Source organism: Ruditapes philippinarum, unplaced genomic scaffold (genome assembly GCF_026571515.1).
Source record: "Ruditapes philippinarum isolate M1 unplaced genomic scaffold, ASM2657151v2 ctg4448_1_1_1_1, whole genome shotgun sequence".
In the NCBI taxonomy this organism is placed as follows: Eukaryota; Metazoa; Mollusca; class Bivalvia; order Venerida; family Veneridae; genus Ruditapes; species Ruditapes philippinarum.
The window spans coordinates 114,453-133,983 of NW_026866428.1; the positions used below are offsets into that span (position 1 = coordinate 114,453).

At 30.8% G+C, this 19,531-nt stretch overlaps 1 protein-coding gene across 8 annotated transcripts in view; it reads right to left on the minus strand.

Annotated features, from left to right (window-relative positions):
- The window catches only part of LOC132732442 (melanopsin-like), a 113,758-nt gene that overhangs the window by 60,312 nt on the left and 33,915 nt on the right, over positions 1 to 19,531 (minus strand). For 7 of the 8 annotated variants that reach the window (XM_060718858.1, XM_060718862.1, XM_060718859.1 and 4 more), the window contains one exon: positions 10,854 to 10,907. The gene's annotated coding sequence lies outside the window, so the exon portion shown is untranslated. Of the gene's footprint in view, positions 1 to 10,853; positions 10,908 to 15,356; positions 15,506 to 19,531 lie in introns of those variants that run through there. The other variant, XM_060718857.1, reaches the window with a different exon arrangement.

Below are 19,531 nucleotides of genomic sequence, written 5' to 3' on the forward strand. Positions count from 1 at the left end.
AACCAGTATTGATATAACCAGTATTGATATAACCAGTATTGATCACTATGACTTATAATTTGATATACTGGAAAGCTCTAGCTCTTATTATTGGGCACAGATACCAGTATTTGTCAATTATTTTAAGCATTGCTCAATATAATCAGTATTGAGGAAACTTAACCAGTATTGATCAACATAACCACTATTGAGCCCAGGGTATTTGGTATTAAGCCATATCCAGTATTGAACAATATGACAAGTAATAGACCAAAGGACTAATATCATTTCCAATATATTATGTATTGCTCAATATAAACCAGTAATGAGCAATATAACCTGTATAGACTAACAATTTTAACCAGTATAGATGATCAACATTATCAGTACTGTATGAGCAAAATATTACCAATTACAATAGCAATATATTCAGAATTTAGCAGTATATTAAAAAAATAGTTAATCATGGACTACATTAACAGTAAATAGACAAATACAATCAGTATTCAGCAATATATTTAGTATTGAGGAATATTAACCAATATTGAGGAATATAACCAGTATTGAGCAATATAATTGCAGAATATATTACCAGTATTGAGCAATATAATCAGTATTACAAAATATAACCAGTATTGTGGAATATAACCAGTTTTGAGTGATATAACTAGTACTGAGCAATTATATCCAGTATTGAGCAATATAATCAGTAACATTTATACTTTTGCACTTAAAGGGAATAATATCAGTTGCTTTTATTATATAATAAGACATAGTGTTCATCAATTTTACATGTTTTTTGCAATACAATCATTACTAATCATATTTATGAACAGAAAGTATGTTAAAGCTGTAAAGTTGCCTGAACAGTGTTGAAATGGCAAAAAAATCAATTTGTAAAAAATCCCTGGTAGCTTTGACCATAATGTTGGGTGGGGAGGTGTAACTAGAGTCACGTTTTGGGAGTAGAAAGAAGTATATCATTTCTGAACCAAAGTAGGTTGAAAATATTGATAATGACAAATGCCATTCATAATCCACCACTTGGGTTCAGATGATTTGTTTGTCTGTTTCTTTTATGCTGATTTAAACACATTTTGAAGTCAGTTTTCCATTAGACTGAAAGTCTAAGATCAGTTGTCCTGATTCATGTAAAGTAAAGAAGTTATGTGAGGCACTTGATTAAAATAATGAAATTCCTCTAGTAAAACAAAAAATCAAAGTTAAACTCACAATGCTACAGTCTAAGAATCACTATGCCACAATGGCTGGAAATCATATTATAAGAAAACTTTTATAATCAGTAACAATTCCATTGATGAGAAGTGAATATAACAAGAATAAATGTGCTCTGTTAAATCCATCAACTGATTAACTGATGAAATATTTTGTATTCTGAGACAAAGAGGAATGACTGTCTATGGAGCACCTCACACCTTGAAAAATAGTTACCTCACATAATATTTATTATGATGCACAAGGTTGAATATGCATGCCAATATTCAATATACATTTGGTACATTGGTATAGCATATTTCTGCCAAGAAATCAGTCATACATTTGTTTTGTTCTGTAAAGGGAGGTTAAACTATTTTGCCAGAAGTACTTGATGAACTTTTACAGAACAAAGCTTTATAATATTAATACAAAAAATGTTGTAAGTTCTTGTCTTGTACAATTGTGTAAACTTCAACTTTCAATTAGTCATCAAGATATTTAATAACAATAAATATCAGAAATCGAAAGAATATTAGCATGTTAGGCAATAAAACAAAAGAACAATGAAACAAAATGATAATGAAAATCACTAGAGGGATATGATTGGTTGCCTGGTTGAGTTTAAAGCCACACTGGCTCTTAATAAAGGTCCTATGGTGACTTTTCAGCTTTACAGGTGGAGAAGGACCTGACAGGACAGGTGCCTATTGGTGCAATTAAAATTAAGGCACTAAGTATGCACCCCTATTTAAGAACCACTTAAATTTGTTATGTAAGCTACACTAGCTTGATTGATTCCTAAAATGAAAGAATCCATAGTCCCTGGCAGGATTCAAACCACCAGGAGCGAGAGGCAAGTGGTTTGAAGTCAGCAATCCACATTTTGTTTTATTTTATGGCACACTAATGAGATAGAGATTGACATATCATTGCGCCATTTACAATGAATTTGATTTAGACCTTATAGCCTTCTGAAACTAAAACTGATTAGCTTTTGCAGCCAGTAAACAAACAAGTCAGCTTATAGTATGTTGCCTCACTATTCTCTAATTTTCATCCTGAAAATTAATAATAAAAGCTGAATAACTATATCAAGGAAAGCCAGCAGGTTAAAGGAACTCCTGACTGAGGTCAAAAATCCGCCTAAACACATATAATTTGAATTTCTTACATTGATCAGCTGGGGTACTTAAAACAGAAAGATTTGCAAAAGATGATTAAGAGATATACCCAGAAATATACAAAAATTTGTATTTTTGTCTTTTTAAATTCTTATCCCAATTTGACACTCAGTGGTTATTCACCTGTACATTTTTCAATTTTGGGTCATATTTTTTCAATTACAATTATTATTCTGGAAAAACAGAGTGAGCAATATTATGATCTGAAATTTTGCACACAAGGTATTGGTCTAGGAACATAAATCTCTAAAATTATTTCCAGTCCTGTCTTATAAAAAATTTCAGTGGATCAGTCCCTTTAAGGGTTGCATTTCTAGAATTACTGCACTGTAAAAATATTGTTGAATAAATTATTAGTTATAATCATACGTGACAACAAATCACGAAAGAATAATATATGTGTCCTGTTGGTAGGTGTGAGATACATGATCCAATATAACATATCTATATATAACAGATAATAAATTGTTCTAGAACAAAATATTATTATTATTAAACATACAATAGTTCATACTAAATCACTTAAAACTTTACCAACACTATTTATCTTAAGAAATAATTCATAACAGTATCCAAATAATACATTCCTATGATTTTATTAATATTTCAAAACATGACCACTGCAGACCAAGTCACTTTAAAATCTAGAGTGTGACATGATGTCAATCAAAACATCTTGGCTATTATCTAAAAATAACTTAAAAAAAAATATGGATTTAAAGTAGCTCCACCATGTGGTTTTAGAGAGGGACCACTGTAATCTTTGATAAATGTATAACAAATGTATATATTCGACATCAAATTTTTAGAAAAATAAAGACTATTTCGGTAAAATTATACATGAACTTAAGTCTGACTATTATATTGTGATTGGTTGAAGTAACACTTGCTGAATGAATAGTAAGTACCAACAGAGACAGGAAGTAAACATAAACAGACATACTTGACTGCTTTTATTTTGTGGACAGATTAACAAATTCATTTGTTTTTGAAATGGATTTTTTCACTGTGCCTAAAATGGGAGATTTTCAGATCCCTGATAAAATTTTATATGAACAAACTAAACAATGGAAATGCATACCTAACCCAAGTTAAAGGGACTCCACTGAGGGTTTTTAACTTAATTGATGGGACTGAAAATATTTGAGATTTTTATACTATAATATTATGATGTAGGTCTATACCATAATCTTGTATGCAATATTTCTAATCATTCATTGACAACATTAAATTTTCCAGAATCATCATATTTATTGTGTTTATAATATATGATGACTTTGAAATTAAAAGCATTTAATAGCTTTTAACTCAAAACAGGCTTTTATCCAACTCAATAATATTGATTTTCATTTTACTTGTGGGTAAATTAAAAATCTCTACTATTAACTTTAGTATACAACAATGAGGGTCTTCATGCTTTAAAGTGACCAATCAGTCAGCCCACAAACATTTGAACAGACCGAAGACAATTTTTTAGGTCCGAAGTATTGTATCCTATTTCTTATATTATATACCTGTGAAACTTACTAATAAAGTTGGAAATCATAATGTTTTAATCACAAAATTTCTTGTAAAATGTACTGAATTTTTTTTGCAGTCAGCTTGCATTATGCATGTTTTTGTAACATAGTCCTTGTGGTTAAACATCAGTTTTACTAAACTGAAGAAGACTAATTTCTTTGTTGGACATCTGAATTAATTACTACGTATATAGGAATAATGCACGTTTTTCCTTGTTATAACGTCTGCAGAGTCTGGAGGAATGGTTGGTGACATTTCAGAGGGACTTTGCAGACCTTATAACATGAAATAAACATGCGTTGACACTATTATAGCATAAAATTTTAAAACACATTCATGATGTATATTTAATACAAAACACATACATTAAATTCTTGTGCTTGGACGGTATTTATCAAATTCTACATGTTTTATGTATGAGTTTTATTTTCCCAGAGCCAACAACTTGGGAAATACAAATGCTCAGAACCGAACGAAATTTCGAATTTTAATTGATTTAACAAAGCTTAACATTGGAGATTTATTAACTCAAGAAAAAACATTAAATTACTCTACCCAAGACAAAACATGACCCTCAGAAATTCCTAGAATGATTTCAGATTGACGGTAGAAAAAAGATCAGTGACATCAGAATCGTTTTTTTTTTCAAGCACACAAGTTTATAAAAAAAATCAGGCACTAAACATTATTCTCTCAAAGAAATATAAAGAGCATTTATCAATATAAACATCAATAAAACAACATTTTCTCATATTCATTTTGTGTTATCTTGTTTTGTAAGTTAATCGGAGGGTTAAACTGAATGACAGATATTTGTTTACATTGACAACTGTCCGTTTCTTAGAAAGAACGACAACCAAGATTAGAGGCTATGTCTATACGCCGTATTTCCGGCATAGTTACTTGAATGCTGCTTGCCGTTATGCGATTGAGGCCCTCGAATCAATAATTTTTATATAACAAGAGCGCATGACTCTTGCAAACAGGCCAAATCATCATTTTTTTGGTTGATTACTTCCACTCCTGACTCAAGGCCTGTATGTATTGCACATAGGTAAAACCGGGCTATAACGTTAGAGCGCGCAACTATGTTGACACATGGTTTTGGTCCCGTTAAAACATTGGCAAAAGAGGGAAAAATAGCCAATTTTATGCCATAATAAATTGTATAAAGGCCAGAGCTTACACTTTTATATAGATAAAGAAAGAACATATTTCATGTAATGTGTAATATTTACTGACATTTTTTTCAGTTTTAATAAGTGTCAAGTTTCTCTATTTAAAAATATTCTAAATTTTACGTTTTCAGAAGCTCCTTTAAATTTATGTGTATAGCTCTATACAGTGCAGGGCCGGCAAAATCAATTGTCCGAGTTGCCCGAGTCGTAAAATTGTAGGTCCGGGCAAGTAAAATTATGCAGTTTACTTGTCCGTGGACAAGTAAATTTCGGCGGCTAGAAGAGGAATTCTGAAGAAAAAAATCTAGTTCTTTTCTAATAGATCTAAATCAGAAGGAAATCACACATTTAATACGAAAACTAGCGTGTGAAGTGTGGTGTCTGTCATGAGGGCATTCCGTGCATATTAGGGTGTTACTATTTTAAGTGTTTACATAAATAGCGACCAACCAGGCTTGGGGTTTTCCTAAATACGTCATGCAGTTACTGCGATTTCGAGACGTTTCGGCCCCAAGACGTATCGGCCCCAAACTACCCAAGACGTTTCGGCCCCGGACGTTTCGGCCCTTTACCAAATCGGCCCCAGAATAAGTACTGTATTTTAAACCGATATATTAATAGCATTTCAATAAATAAATGAATCAATTAATATATATATTTAATCATTTTGTATAAAAACTAGATTATTATAGTACTAGGGTTCCAAAAGTAATCAATACAAACAGAACAGAACATTAACTTTATTTGAAAAAATATAATACACAAACAAACAATTATTTACAACATATATAGATAATATTTTATTTGAAAGATTAAAGAAGCAAGACACAAAACAATACACGAGACAGACATTAAATTATCATCAACAACTATTTAACAGTGACGAGTTTGATGGAAACGAAAACAATAACAAATGAACTATCGGTGCAATATATTAATTTTTGGGAAATCCTTTCTAAATTAATATATTCAAAACTGATCTACCTGTATCGCATACCTATATCGGACATTTCATAATATCTACACTTAAAATCTTATTGTAAGTATTAAATCACAGTTAATATCCAGCAAATAATTTCTCTAATTTAATTTTATATATAATGCAATTATTCCAACAATTATACGCACCAACACTTTATTTTCGAATGTTATAACTTATCTATAGCAGGTACATAGCATTTTAATATAATTTTGTTTCAGTTTTTCAATCAGTTTTATTACATCTAGCATCTATCATTATCTAATAACAATAATAATTAAAAATATTATCATGAGATGATAGCAAACCGTTTTTTCAACATATCAAGCAATATACTAAAGTGGGGCCGAAACGTCTCGCGGAAAAGGGCCGAAACGTCTAGGGGCCGATTTTTCGACAGGGGCCGATTTGGTTTGGGGCCGAAACGTCCTGTTTGCGTTACTGCATGCGCGCGGCAATTAACTAATTATTGAGGGTACATGTTTGTTTTGGTTTATGACTGCCGACTTAGCCTCTGCAATAAAATATTTTCGGAAGAAACGGGGTTCTGCAATAAAATTGAATTGGAAGCTGTGGTCTTTTCAATCGCATTTATTGTTTAGATAGCGGACACAGCATCAATCTCGCAACAATTGTCTTTGAAATACCGCTGTGTAGAATGAAATTTAAATACATTGTATAGCTTTTCCAGGTCATTCGGGAATATTAACGCTCATATCGGCAATTTGACTGCTTGAATTTATGTGGACAAAGTCATTTTATAATTTATTTTATGTAAAGATTTCTTGTGAAAATGCCTCTGTTTTTGAATGTCTAATACTGGTGTTTAAATGTATACATGTCAGTTTCATCGTCGCCGATGGTAATGATGTCAAAATTTTCACAATTCATCCGCTGCAACCAAGCGTATATACGTACGTATATGATATTACATTCTGTGGCAATCATAATTATATTGTTAAAAAAAGCCAGATGTCATCAATTTGACAAATCTAACTCAAGAGTACATATGATTTTTTAAAAGGATTCAAATCATTGAAATGAATATAATATAGATGAATAGAATAAGGAGTGAATAAATAAGAAATGATACCAGCTAGAGTGCAAAACAATGAAGAAAATATTTTAGAGCAATTTGGGTGCAAGGAAAACTGAAAAAGTGCTGGCAAAAGACCAATGCTCCTTCCAGTAAAATATACACAATTTGTCCATCACTGTCGTTCTACTTTAATCTACTGCCGTTAACATTTTATAAATATATTATATTACAATCATAATATATTATATTATTAAACATATGGCATAGAATGTTTAATAAAATTGAAAGAAAGTTCATAATCATATTGCTCTTTTTATTGACATTTGCAGTAAATATTAAATATAAATACGGACAAGTGAACATTGAGTACGGACAAGTAAATTTCTTAGGTTACTTGTCCGTGGACAAGTACAATTTTCTGAGATTTTGCCGGCCCTGCAGTGTATAAATGTTCATATAATTCCTGTTAGTCCTCTCATGTACAATACCTGGATTATAATTTCAAAGAAAGTCTACAATTTTTCTCCACTCTCAAGATATTAATAATATCTCAGGGAAAACAAATATTCTTGTCTTGATAATGTACAACATGTGATACTAATAAATTTCAAAGCTAGATATTTATAATAAGGTGTTTTTTATAATAATTTAAGCCTCCTTTATAATGATTAACTTCTTACCAGGCGAGAAATTTATCTCCTGAAAAATGATACATCTTCCCATTAAAATAGTGTTATATTTAGTTTGTAACCTTTTTATTATTTAATATATCACCTGAGGAAAATGTTTGTTGGAAATAGCGCACTTTGTAAACATTCACCATGTTTATATTTCCAATACAGAATTAAAACATAATCCAAATAGAACGCCTTAATTTCACCAAAAAATCTTATGCTTATCTTAACGATAATTAAGTAAACCGAACTTTTGTAAAGTTTCGAAACAATCAGAATCATGTATAATCTACTGAGACTATGTAAGATATTAGGTTAGGTACATAATGATTGTGTCATTTAAACCAATTATAGGTTTATTAATTAGTTCATGAATGCTAATTATTGTTAATTATCCATGGGTTAGGTGTATTATTTTACATTATAGGACAAATATCAAAGTTTATGTACAGACTATATTAGGTAACAAAAGGACAATCAAGTCATGATGAAGACCGTGACTGCAAGTCAACTTACATAGTTAAAGTTGCATTTCATTCAATATGCCGCATACCTGATACAATTTGAATATCTTTTTTTATAATGATCTTTTTGACATGTGCTGATTTCTAAAACAACACACTGTGTTGAAATTAATGTTCTTAAATGATTCATATCTTCAAATATATGAAACACTATTTAGACACTGTGTCGATATAATAAATGTTCTCAAATGATTCGCATCTTGAAATATATCAAACAAGACTCTGTGTGGATATTAATGTTCTAAAAATTGACTCAAATCTTGAAACATAATTAAACAAGACAAAAATTTGAGCTGATATTAATGTTACTTAATGGTTTTAAAATAATTCATGTCAAACAAGATGCTGTGTTGATATTGATGTTTTAAAATGTTTCATAAATATTTAAACAATATTAAGTTTTCAGAAAGAATTTCTGAGCTATTATGGGCCTTTAAGCCAGACCAGTCTATACTGTTATTAGCTTAATTTTTGTTATTTGAAAAAGAACTCCAATGAGGTCCAAAAAAACATAAACATACAAAATTTGAAATGCTGCTAAGGGGCACATAAAAAGACAGATTTTAAGAAATATACTCAGATTTAAATAAAGGGAAAATCAAATTTTTATACTTCAGTCTTTAGCCAGATTTGAGTGCAAAGCTGAAAAGCAATTTGCAACACTTTTCAATTTTGGGTCATTTTTTACCAATAAGAATAATAATCCTGGAAAAATGGAGTAAGCAAATAATTTGGAATATTTTGAACACAAGTGATTGGGTTATACCTATATAAAATCAAGAATTAATCTCGAAAAATTGTTTCCAATCCTGTCGTGTTAAAAAGCCGAAGTGGAGTCCCTTTAAAATATTACTTAATTTTCTAATGGACTGTTCCAAACACAAAGCAGGGCAAATCCATTAAACAATTTCAGCAGGTCAAGGGTTAATCTATTTCACATTCAGTCTGGTCACTACCCCATTAATAATGTCTTATATCTGGACTTCATAATTATCCAAATACATCCCTTTGTTTTATGTTATCATAATAGGTACATTATTTCAAATAACAAAATATAATTTTGGACCACTCATTAAAGTGTAACACAATATTTTTGAAAAAATACTAATGGCATTCAATTACGAATTGAACAGCAATTTAGAACTTAATGATTAAGTTACTTTTTGACAGGTGCCTTGATAGATCTTGATTAACAATAACATATAAGCATTATTTAACAAATTCTGGTATATTTTTGATGTTTACACAAAGACTATAATAAATGTGCATGATATGGACTTAAATAGAATAAAAAGAGGTAATTTTAGCACTGTAAAAAATAATCGAATAGCTATTTAATTTACAGATAATAAAATAATAGTCATTTTAGCATCTACAAACACACTATCTGTATTTTCTATTCAGAGATGCTGCAGGGAACATAAAGAATTTTATGTAAAGGGGTCCGGTTTAATTCCCCATGACCTGCCAGTATAAAGACTTATTATAAATGCACCCATGAGGAGTGTTAATTGTGGCCCAGAGAGCACAGTACTGTCAAGTCCATTGCCTCAATGAAGTATCAGACTTAATTGACAAAGCAAGAAAATGATATGATCCCCCTATATTTTACTGACTACCTAGACTCACTGAGTGGAAGAATTATCCCTTAATAATGGGGTGCAAAAAGATGAAGCAATTTAGCATATTTTCATAGTCACGTTTATAATAACAGTGAAAGGCATTGATAACATTCATATATTTCAATCTTTATACTTTTGTACTTTTCTTGCTTAGATGATTTTTTTTCTAAATTTAGCATATTTTTTTGGTGTTGAAATTTACAACAAGAGTGTCAATTTGAGACAAAATACGCCCTTCACAAATGCTCAGTCTCCCGCAAAACATGAGTACTTAAGGATTCATATATACTTACATTTTGATTTTCTTATCTGACCTTGGCCAAAGGGACAAAACACTATACCTCACAATGTTGAACATTTAAATTTTGAGCCATGTTTACAATCCTGCTATGTATGTTAATGTTTCACAATAATTAAGTGTTTCCCGCAACGTTTAACATACCTCCTTTATGTAAGTAACACAGGTATAATGTCTAATTGTGTTGAACATAATTATTATGTCAAGGAAATACTAACATCCCTCCATGCCTCATCATCACAGGAGAAGGTATGCTTGGACCTCCCTTGCACTCACCCTGCCTGCCAACCATATGTCCCTTCTTTTTTTTTTAAACCAAGCAGATAACAAAAAAGAATTTAATTTTAGTTTTAAAGCATACAACTTGTTTGTCAGTAAGGAGTAAGGGTCAAAAGTTTGGTCCACACCCAAAGAGTCCTATAGAGGAGCAGCAAGAATATTTTCATACTTTTAATCTGGTCGAAATAACCATAAGAGATAAAATTTGTGACTTCCTGCACATGTGGAGAACTTGTTAACATTGCACACCTTAAATTCAGTAGCCTGCAGTGATATCTGTATAATAGAGAATCAATGGGAGAAACAAAACAAAAATAACAGGAAATTTTGAAAATAACTTCCAAGATAAAAGAATTCCTACCTTCAACAGACTTGAAAATATAGAGTTGTTTACTTCATCTATGTCATGCACAACCTGTAAAAAATCAAACGATCACTATCAGGTACAAAATAATATATAAAGATATTCAATCATTTTTTTTCTCTTGCCTGTTTAACATTTGGCTCTTTTATTTCAATGTTTTATCTTAAATTTGGCATCAGGTAGGAATTATCTTATCATTGTAGGCTTTTTACACACTATCATGCAGCTACATCATTAAACAATATAGTAAAGTTTCCCTCGTTATCTGATAATATGTAATACATTGTTATTAAACAGGTTTAATGAACAATTTTGTGCCATCTATTTTAATCTTGACATTTCTTCTACATCACAGCTGGATTCTTCAACAGCTTTGCAGCATCACAGCTGGATTGAGCTTTTGGCAGTTGAGTTAGTTATCACCCTTGAATACTAGCAATTAAGCACTTAATTATCTACAAGGCAGGTCTTAAGTCCCACTCATTAAGTACCATCAGTCCCCCAAAAAACAACAGGTATACCCTTTTTTGTTTTATTAGGAGGAAAAAGGTGTTTTCTGCTGTTATGTCATTATTTGAGAAAAGACCAAAATGGCTTCTCACAATTGCATGCTTCTCAGATTTCCCCTCTAAACAGTAAGCAAAAAAAAAAAAGCTGTCAGTAGGACAGAGCCCTCCACTATTTTCATGAGTCTTGGCAGAGATGTAGATAATGTATTCATCTATGTCTCTGGTCTTGGATATTGGCTAAAACATTTTGCAAATTCACAAATGATAATATATCATTCAAAATCCATTCCTGAGTTGTTGGTCTTAGATTTAAGTGTACTTTCGAAAACCATCAGTAATTTCTTAAAAATTAATGCCTCAACTAAATTTTTTGAAATCAAAACATTAAGTAATTATAATTTTATATAAAGTTATTTTTAGATTAAGAAGGGCCATATTTCTATGACAATCCATGCTAGAGTTATAGGTCTTCTACTGTGACCTTTTAATTGATCTTAAATAAGTGTGTGAAGTATATACAAGCAAATATTTAAAGTGGTGAATGATGAGAAGAAGTTACAAGAATTTAACCAATTTGTTATGCCAACACCAATTAGGTATTATTTTATTTTTAGCTTCACTGAAAGAGTTATGGCCGAAGCAATTGCACTGTCATCTGAACATTGTGAAGCAAGGGCAGTGATATAATGAGAGCCTTGTTATCAACAACTTGACTGATAAGCATCAGTAATTACTTTTAATTCCCTTGTGTATTGAACACTAATGGTCTCCAATATTGTTTTTTTTCTGATTAAATGACTGTAGTTTTTACCAATTACTAAAACAAAATTATGGGATAAACAGAGAAAAACACCCACCTCTGTGATGAACACAAATTGAGTTAGTTGTGTTTTTATTTAATAATGTTTTATGTTACTATTAGATAAAGGCAATCTATACAGGCTTTGATAAGTCTCTCAGTAATTTGTAATAGCTCAGATCAAATATCTGAATTGTTTTTTGGAAATCGGTTATGGAGGGGGGATGGTTGGTGGTTGAGGTCAGAGAGAGAGAGAGAGAGAGAGAGCCTCAGAGAGACAGAGAAAGAGGGTGTTATAACATATACTGTCTTCAGTACCCGGTATTTCAGTATTACCTAAAAGCTGTACCAGTACTAACTGGCTTTTCTCACCAGTAACTCTCAGATTCTCAACATTATTCATTTGGTACATTACTGGAGAATAAATTAATGTCCAAATTAATCTAGAAAAGCAATTCTGCCACTCTGGTCCATGAACCTTATTTAGAAGCCTCTAACCTGGCTCAATAAGGCTTAGTTTAGATGTATCATTTCCACTTAGTTTTAATGAATTAACAGTTGTTGTCATATTTTTACTAGCGCGAAATTAAACATAATTTTATATATCAAATTAACTGTACATACTGATAAATTTATGTAAATGACACCTAGTCAATTTATAACAGATATCTGATAAATTAAAACTGTTTGTTATATTTTATCTGATAAATTCAATGTTGCATAATTATCTAATAAACTATATATTGCACATTTGAAAAATCAAATATTATATTAATTATCTGATAAATTCAATGCTTCATATCTAATAATTGTAATGCTTTATATCTTATAAATCAAAAGTAATATTTATCTAATAAATTGAATGTAACATATCTGAAAAATTAAATACAACTAATAATTAAATGTAATATACTTTTTTAAATTCAATGTAATATATATCTGATAAAGCTTCAATGTAACATATCTGATAAATTCAATGTAACATATTTTATAAATTCAATGTAATAATATTTGATTGATAATCAAATTGTTAGAAATGAAGTGGGCTCATCATTTTATTGTCTTGTTCTACAATGTTAACATAATAGATGACATTATTTTAAGACTTGGAACACAAATTGAAAGTTGTCCATATGACTTTTATACTGGTACTTGCCTGAAGTTGGGATGATGGTCACTAATAAGTATTTAAAGCCTCAAAGGGTATATGAAATAAGTGGGGTTACAGGTATGAAAAAATTCTTTCTGAATAAAAGGAGACATAATATATCAATGTAAAATTCCATGACATAGTTATTGCCTCTTGCCTGGAAGTGGGTGAAGTCATCATGATCAGACAACGTGGATGTGTGCAAGCTGACATTGGTCTGCACTTGTCACAATTAGGTTTAATCACTTTATGTTAAGGTATGAAATAGCACAAAACAGAAAATAAAAAGTTACACACAAGTGGAAGCAGTTAATGAAATATTACTTCATTGTATACAGATTTTTAGCTTTTATCTGCAGAAAATGCAATAACATTTACATGGATACATAAACAGAGGAACAGGTGGTTACATGTGACTATCCTGATTACAGATAATACACTATCATAGTACTGCAGATTTCACTTGTAATCTAACTCTATATGGTTCTGGTGTGGTATAATCCTAAATAATACTGTAATACCCAACAGTGCTGTCTGACCTTATCTTTTAGATTAGCCTGACCATTGCAAATTGGTGTAGAATGTTCTTTCATTTTATTTTAAATATAAAAAATCATCAATAATTATTGTAAAAATAAATAAAATATGCAATTAAAATTAAAAATATGTTTATTTTTTATATCTGGCTGGCCCTCCACTGTAATACAATGGACAATTATTACAAGTGTCACATTATTACTATTACACCATTAATGCATAGCAGTTTGTGACAATCATATTTGATAGTAAGAAATTGAAAAGGCAATATACATTAATGATTCTAGTGCACTTGTACATAGCTGCAAAATCTATATTGGACTCAGCAAACACTTAATCCAATATAGGCTTGAAAGCTGTGTACTCATCCAATAGAATTCTGTATTTTATATCATTTCATTTACAAGCAAAACATTATTTTAATTTCCAAGCAAAATATAATTTTAATTTCCAAGCAAAACATGATTTAATTTACTAGCAAAAAATGATCTAATAACTAGCAAAATATGACGTAATTTACGAGCATTTTTTTTCATTCAATTCACCATCACAATAAGATTTAATTTACAAGCAAAATATGATTTAATTTACAAGCAAAATATGATTTAAATTACTACCAAACAATATATAATTTAGCAGAAAAGTATTATTTTAATTTATCAGCAAACCATGATTTAATTAACTAGCAAAATATGATTTAATTCACCAGGGAAAAATACTTAATTCATCAGCAAAATATGATTTAATTTACAAGCAAAATATGATTTAATTTACTAGCAAAAATTATTTAATTCACCAGAAAAATATGATTTAATTTACTAGTAAAATATTATTTAATTCACATGTAAAAAATATTTAATTCACCAGCAAAATATGATTTAGTTTACAAGCAAAATATAATTTAATTTACTAGCAAAAATTATTTAATTCACCAGAAAAATATGTATTGATTTAATTTACTAGCAAAACATGATTTGATTTACTAGCACAAAATGATTAAATTCACCAGGAAAAAATATTTAATTAACCAGCAAAATAAGATTAAATTTACAAGCAAATTATGATTTACTTTACAAGCAAAATATAATTCAATTTACAAGTAAAATATGATTTGCTTTATCAGCAAAATATAATTCAATTTACAAGGAAATTCAAAAATTGTCAAGAAAAAAATATAATAAATCAATTGTCATATTTTTTCAGAATATTCATTATTTTCAAACATGACAGGTACAGGAATGATGAATGTTATTTTATTGTATGAAACTGTCAATGTCTCATAATTAAAATACAAACTTTCCTAAATTATAAATTTTTCTTAACATTTTTAGCTCGAAATATAAAAAAATTAAGCACACATAATTATAAAAATCATAATTATCAATAAGTCGGAAGCAAGCTTTTTAATGATGGTTTACTGTTATTTAATATCATTTTCTTTTCTTAGAATTTTTAAAAAACCTGTCCACTTTCCAATTCCAAAATCATATACAATAACATCTTACCTTTTAAGTACAAAATAGTTTTATAAATCCGAGATATCACATTGGTTGATTATGATTATATAATATAATCTTTTATCATAAAAGCTTTAACAATTTTCTTGCACCCTTGCTATGGTTTTTTTCCAAGAAAAATTATAAACACTTTTATTCATCAAAAGGCAATAGAAATAGACTTACAAATACGAAACCAACAGAATATAAAATGTTGTATGGTAAACTATATAGCACTGTATCATAGAGCCACGGAACTACTTTCACTGCTACAGTAACAGGTTTAGCAGACGGCACCTGATGTCTCTCTGATAGATACAGGAATATTACTATAGGCAGGAATATTTGTTATTGAGTAACACAGCCCACTACTAGTTTACCAGCAATATCATCATATATCATATGAAAACTTTCTCATGCAAAAAAAATCTGATCAACTATTTTCATTGAAAAAGCTCAATCATTAGGAATATTATATCCATTATTCCGTCTTAAAATATCTCAATCTTCTGGGGAAAAAATCAAATCATGCATATGTTATATTAATAAGCACTTCTGATCAATCCCTGTTTTCACCCCACCTTTAGTAGAATATATACTAGAATTGTGGGAGTTCAATTATTATATTGATGTACAGTTTTTCAGTGGTTATATTTAATATTGGTAAGACAAAATAATACTTAATACAAAATATATCTAGCTTAAGATCATAATTGACGTCTGGTTACCTAGAATTTTAACCATGTTCATTAGTATATATAGTATATAAGTAGTATATAAGTAATAATACAAAACTAGCTATTCATAACAAATTATTAACTCAATTAACATTGTCTCAAAATCACATTCTGCTATAAGACAGTCATTCATGCTTATTAAAAACAAGAGCTGTCAGAGGAGAAAACATGCTCAACTTATCTAATTTTGGATGCTCACTCTGAGCAACAGTAACAAAGAACTATGAAAGAAATTTTTTTTAATCAAAATAAAACTCTAAATATGAAAAGTTTTTTCTACACCATATAACATGTATCATCATCATGCAATAAAAGGGAAACATCAGATTCAGAAATTTTTATTAATTCTGAATTTTTGCAATGGACACTCCCTCAGGCGCGTTCAGAGCTATGTCATCTACACATTGGATTTCGTCAGCTACAATCGCGCAAGTGTCCTCAACCGAATAACAGCTCAAGAAATAGTACATGAATTTGATCCTATGAAACTTCCATACTTTGTCGGGATATCTTAAAAACTTCCATATTTAGCCTTTTCAATTTCAAATTAAGTTATCAAAGTTAAAATATGAATGTATTTGATTGATAAAAACGTTGTAGCCCCGTAGTATTATTGCGCAATATGCAAATAACTGCTGAAATGATTTACCGCTGTCGAAAAAGTAGGACAGCAAATTATGCTATAATTAAGGAGAAAGCTCAATAATTCCTAGAAATTATAAGTATGGAAATAAATATTTTTCCATTAAACAAAACATTTTTATTAACAGATCAAAAGTTTTTGTGACTCAGCAATTCTAGAATAACTCGCGCATTTATAAAAGAAGAACTCTTTTCGTGACGTTTTGTTTACATAATTTTCTAGGTCACGGTATGAGTTGCGATTAGGTAGTACACATTATACATGTAATAAATCAGCGGATACTTACTTTGTTTACATGCAATATTTTAAGAAATTTTAAACAATTGTAAGAAGCAAACAAAATGGAATTTAGTGTTAAATTGAAAGAAACAACTAAACACTGTAGTGCTTAAGTGACATTTAAATTAAAATTAAAACGATGTGCTCTGGCCTCTACATCTTTACATTGTAAATGAAAAAAAAATCTAAATAATACACCATTAATTGCTGAGGGTTTTAACCAAAAATATTTTTAATAAGACATATCCAAGAGAAATAAAAATAAAAATACTAATGACTTATATTTTATTTTCTATACGTCAACTATGATATAACACGAAGCAATTCTAATTAACATTCTCGCATGTATTATGTATTATGCTTAAAGTTTATTTGTATGCAGGTTTTATTTTAGAAATTTTTCGTTGACAGTTTTTTCTATTTGCAAATAAAGCGATAAGGGCACTGATTTACAATTTTGACCAGAGTTTTGAGGCATTAGATTTCATTCTGTATTTAAAAAATTGGTTCTGCTTGAAAGTAGAAAATCTGAATAATATCAGATTGGGACACCTAATGCCCCGGTCACATATTCACGGATAATGCCACGGAAGAGCTACGGTCTAATCGTTCACGGATTACTACGGAAATGTGAAATTTTGTAGCCCGCTACGGTTCCAGTACGGACACACAGCGGTATGAGTACGGAGTTCGACGGATTTACCACCAAAAGCCCCGGGAGAGACACAGATTGTTACGGACCGACACGGTTTGGTACGGAGCGACACGAATTAGGACGGGTGCACTACGGATACACTACGGTCTGCTACGGTATAAGCACGGGTTAGTACGAATTAGTACGGGTCTGATACGGAGAAGAACGAATTGATACGGAGAAGAACGTATTGCCACGGACCTATACGAACCTATCATATCCGTCCACAACCTCTTGCATGCTCATTTTTAAAATGCCTCCCAAGAAAAGAACACCTAGAAAACGAATTGCAGAGCTCAATGAGTTTGGCGGAGAGGATTCTGCCTCATCGCGTCCGACCCCTGAGACATATCAGGGCCGATTAAAGTGAATTTCGTGAAGGACGCCGGATCCTCAACAGGTTCGGCCATGAGAGCCTCATACTAAACATGATAGCCCATCTCTAGTCCACCATATCCTCTTACCTGATTAAATCAATAAAGAAAAATGTTGATCAATACTGCTTCTCTTTTGATTTTGAAATTTGCTGTTCATTTTACAATAACATTAATTATCGTGAATGTTTATGTTTTAAAAATATGTAAAAAGCTTGTTAATTAATCTTATTATCACTCAAGGGCCAGCGTCCGAGGCTTATGAGACACTTCGTTTTATGTACATATTTACTCCAATTTCACGATCCAAATTAATGTTTGTAAAATATGTTACATTAAATGCTATTCTATTACTTATGAATTGTAGTAAGATATTAATATATTTTTACCTCTATGTATGTCATCAAGCAGCTCGACCACTGCCTCCGAATTCTGAGCTATTTCAATATAAACTTGCAGCCAGTAAATGGCAATTATCATTTATTTTAACAAGAAAGTAGTATTTATACCCTTGAAAAAGCACATGATTCTATTAACTTATCCCACGTTTGTTATATAAATCCGTATTTATCCGTACTAAACAGTGGTGGACCGTACCATTCCGTACCGTTTCGTGTTGCAACGCAATAAACCGTATAAGACCGTGCTAATCCCTGCCTCTCCGTAGTACAACGTATTACGATCGTAGCTTTCCGTGACAATGCCGTATTAATCCGTATTAAAACCGTAGCTTATACGTAGGGTAACCGTACAAATACGTAGTTCTCCGTACCAAACCATGGAAATCCTTAGCAGGTTGAGGCCTACGAATCTGTACAGATCAGTACGGTTTCCGTACGGGCCAGTACGTATCAGTACGGTTTAATACGGACTGGTAGGGATGCGCTACGGTTGATTTTTCCGTAGCAAATTTTTGTGCATGTTCAAAAATTGTCAAGGATCGCTACGGATATACAAGGACGACTACGATTGATTACGGTTACAATACGGAGAGCTACAGACCAGTACGGCTAGCTACGGACAATGCCGGAATTGATCCGTGGCTCTTCCGTGAGCGTCTTCCGTGAATATGTGACCGGGGTATAAAATAGATTGCTCTACAAATCTCGAACTTGTACATGTATGTAACAAATTGTCTCTGTTATATCTTTTGTGTTTTTTTTTTTTTTTTTCTGAAAAAGCCTTGCATGTCCGTCGCATTCAGTGCATTCAGCACTTTGATTATCAAAGGGGCTCACGGTCACACTATAGTATTATGCTTGCACATATATGAGCTCACCATAAAAAATTTATAGAAAATTGCTCATTATATGTTTAAACTGAACCAGATATACTCTAGAGAAAAGTTAGGTATTATATGCCATAATTATGGTAACATTGTAGACACATTGTCAATTGTTAATGCATTTTCTCATATACATTGACCGAAAACATTTTTTGGTTCAAAATTTTTCAAC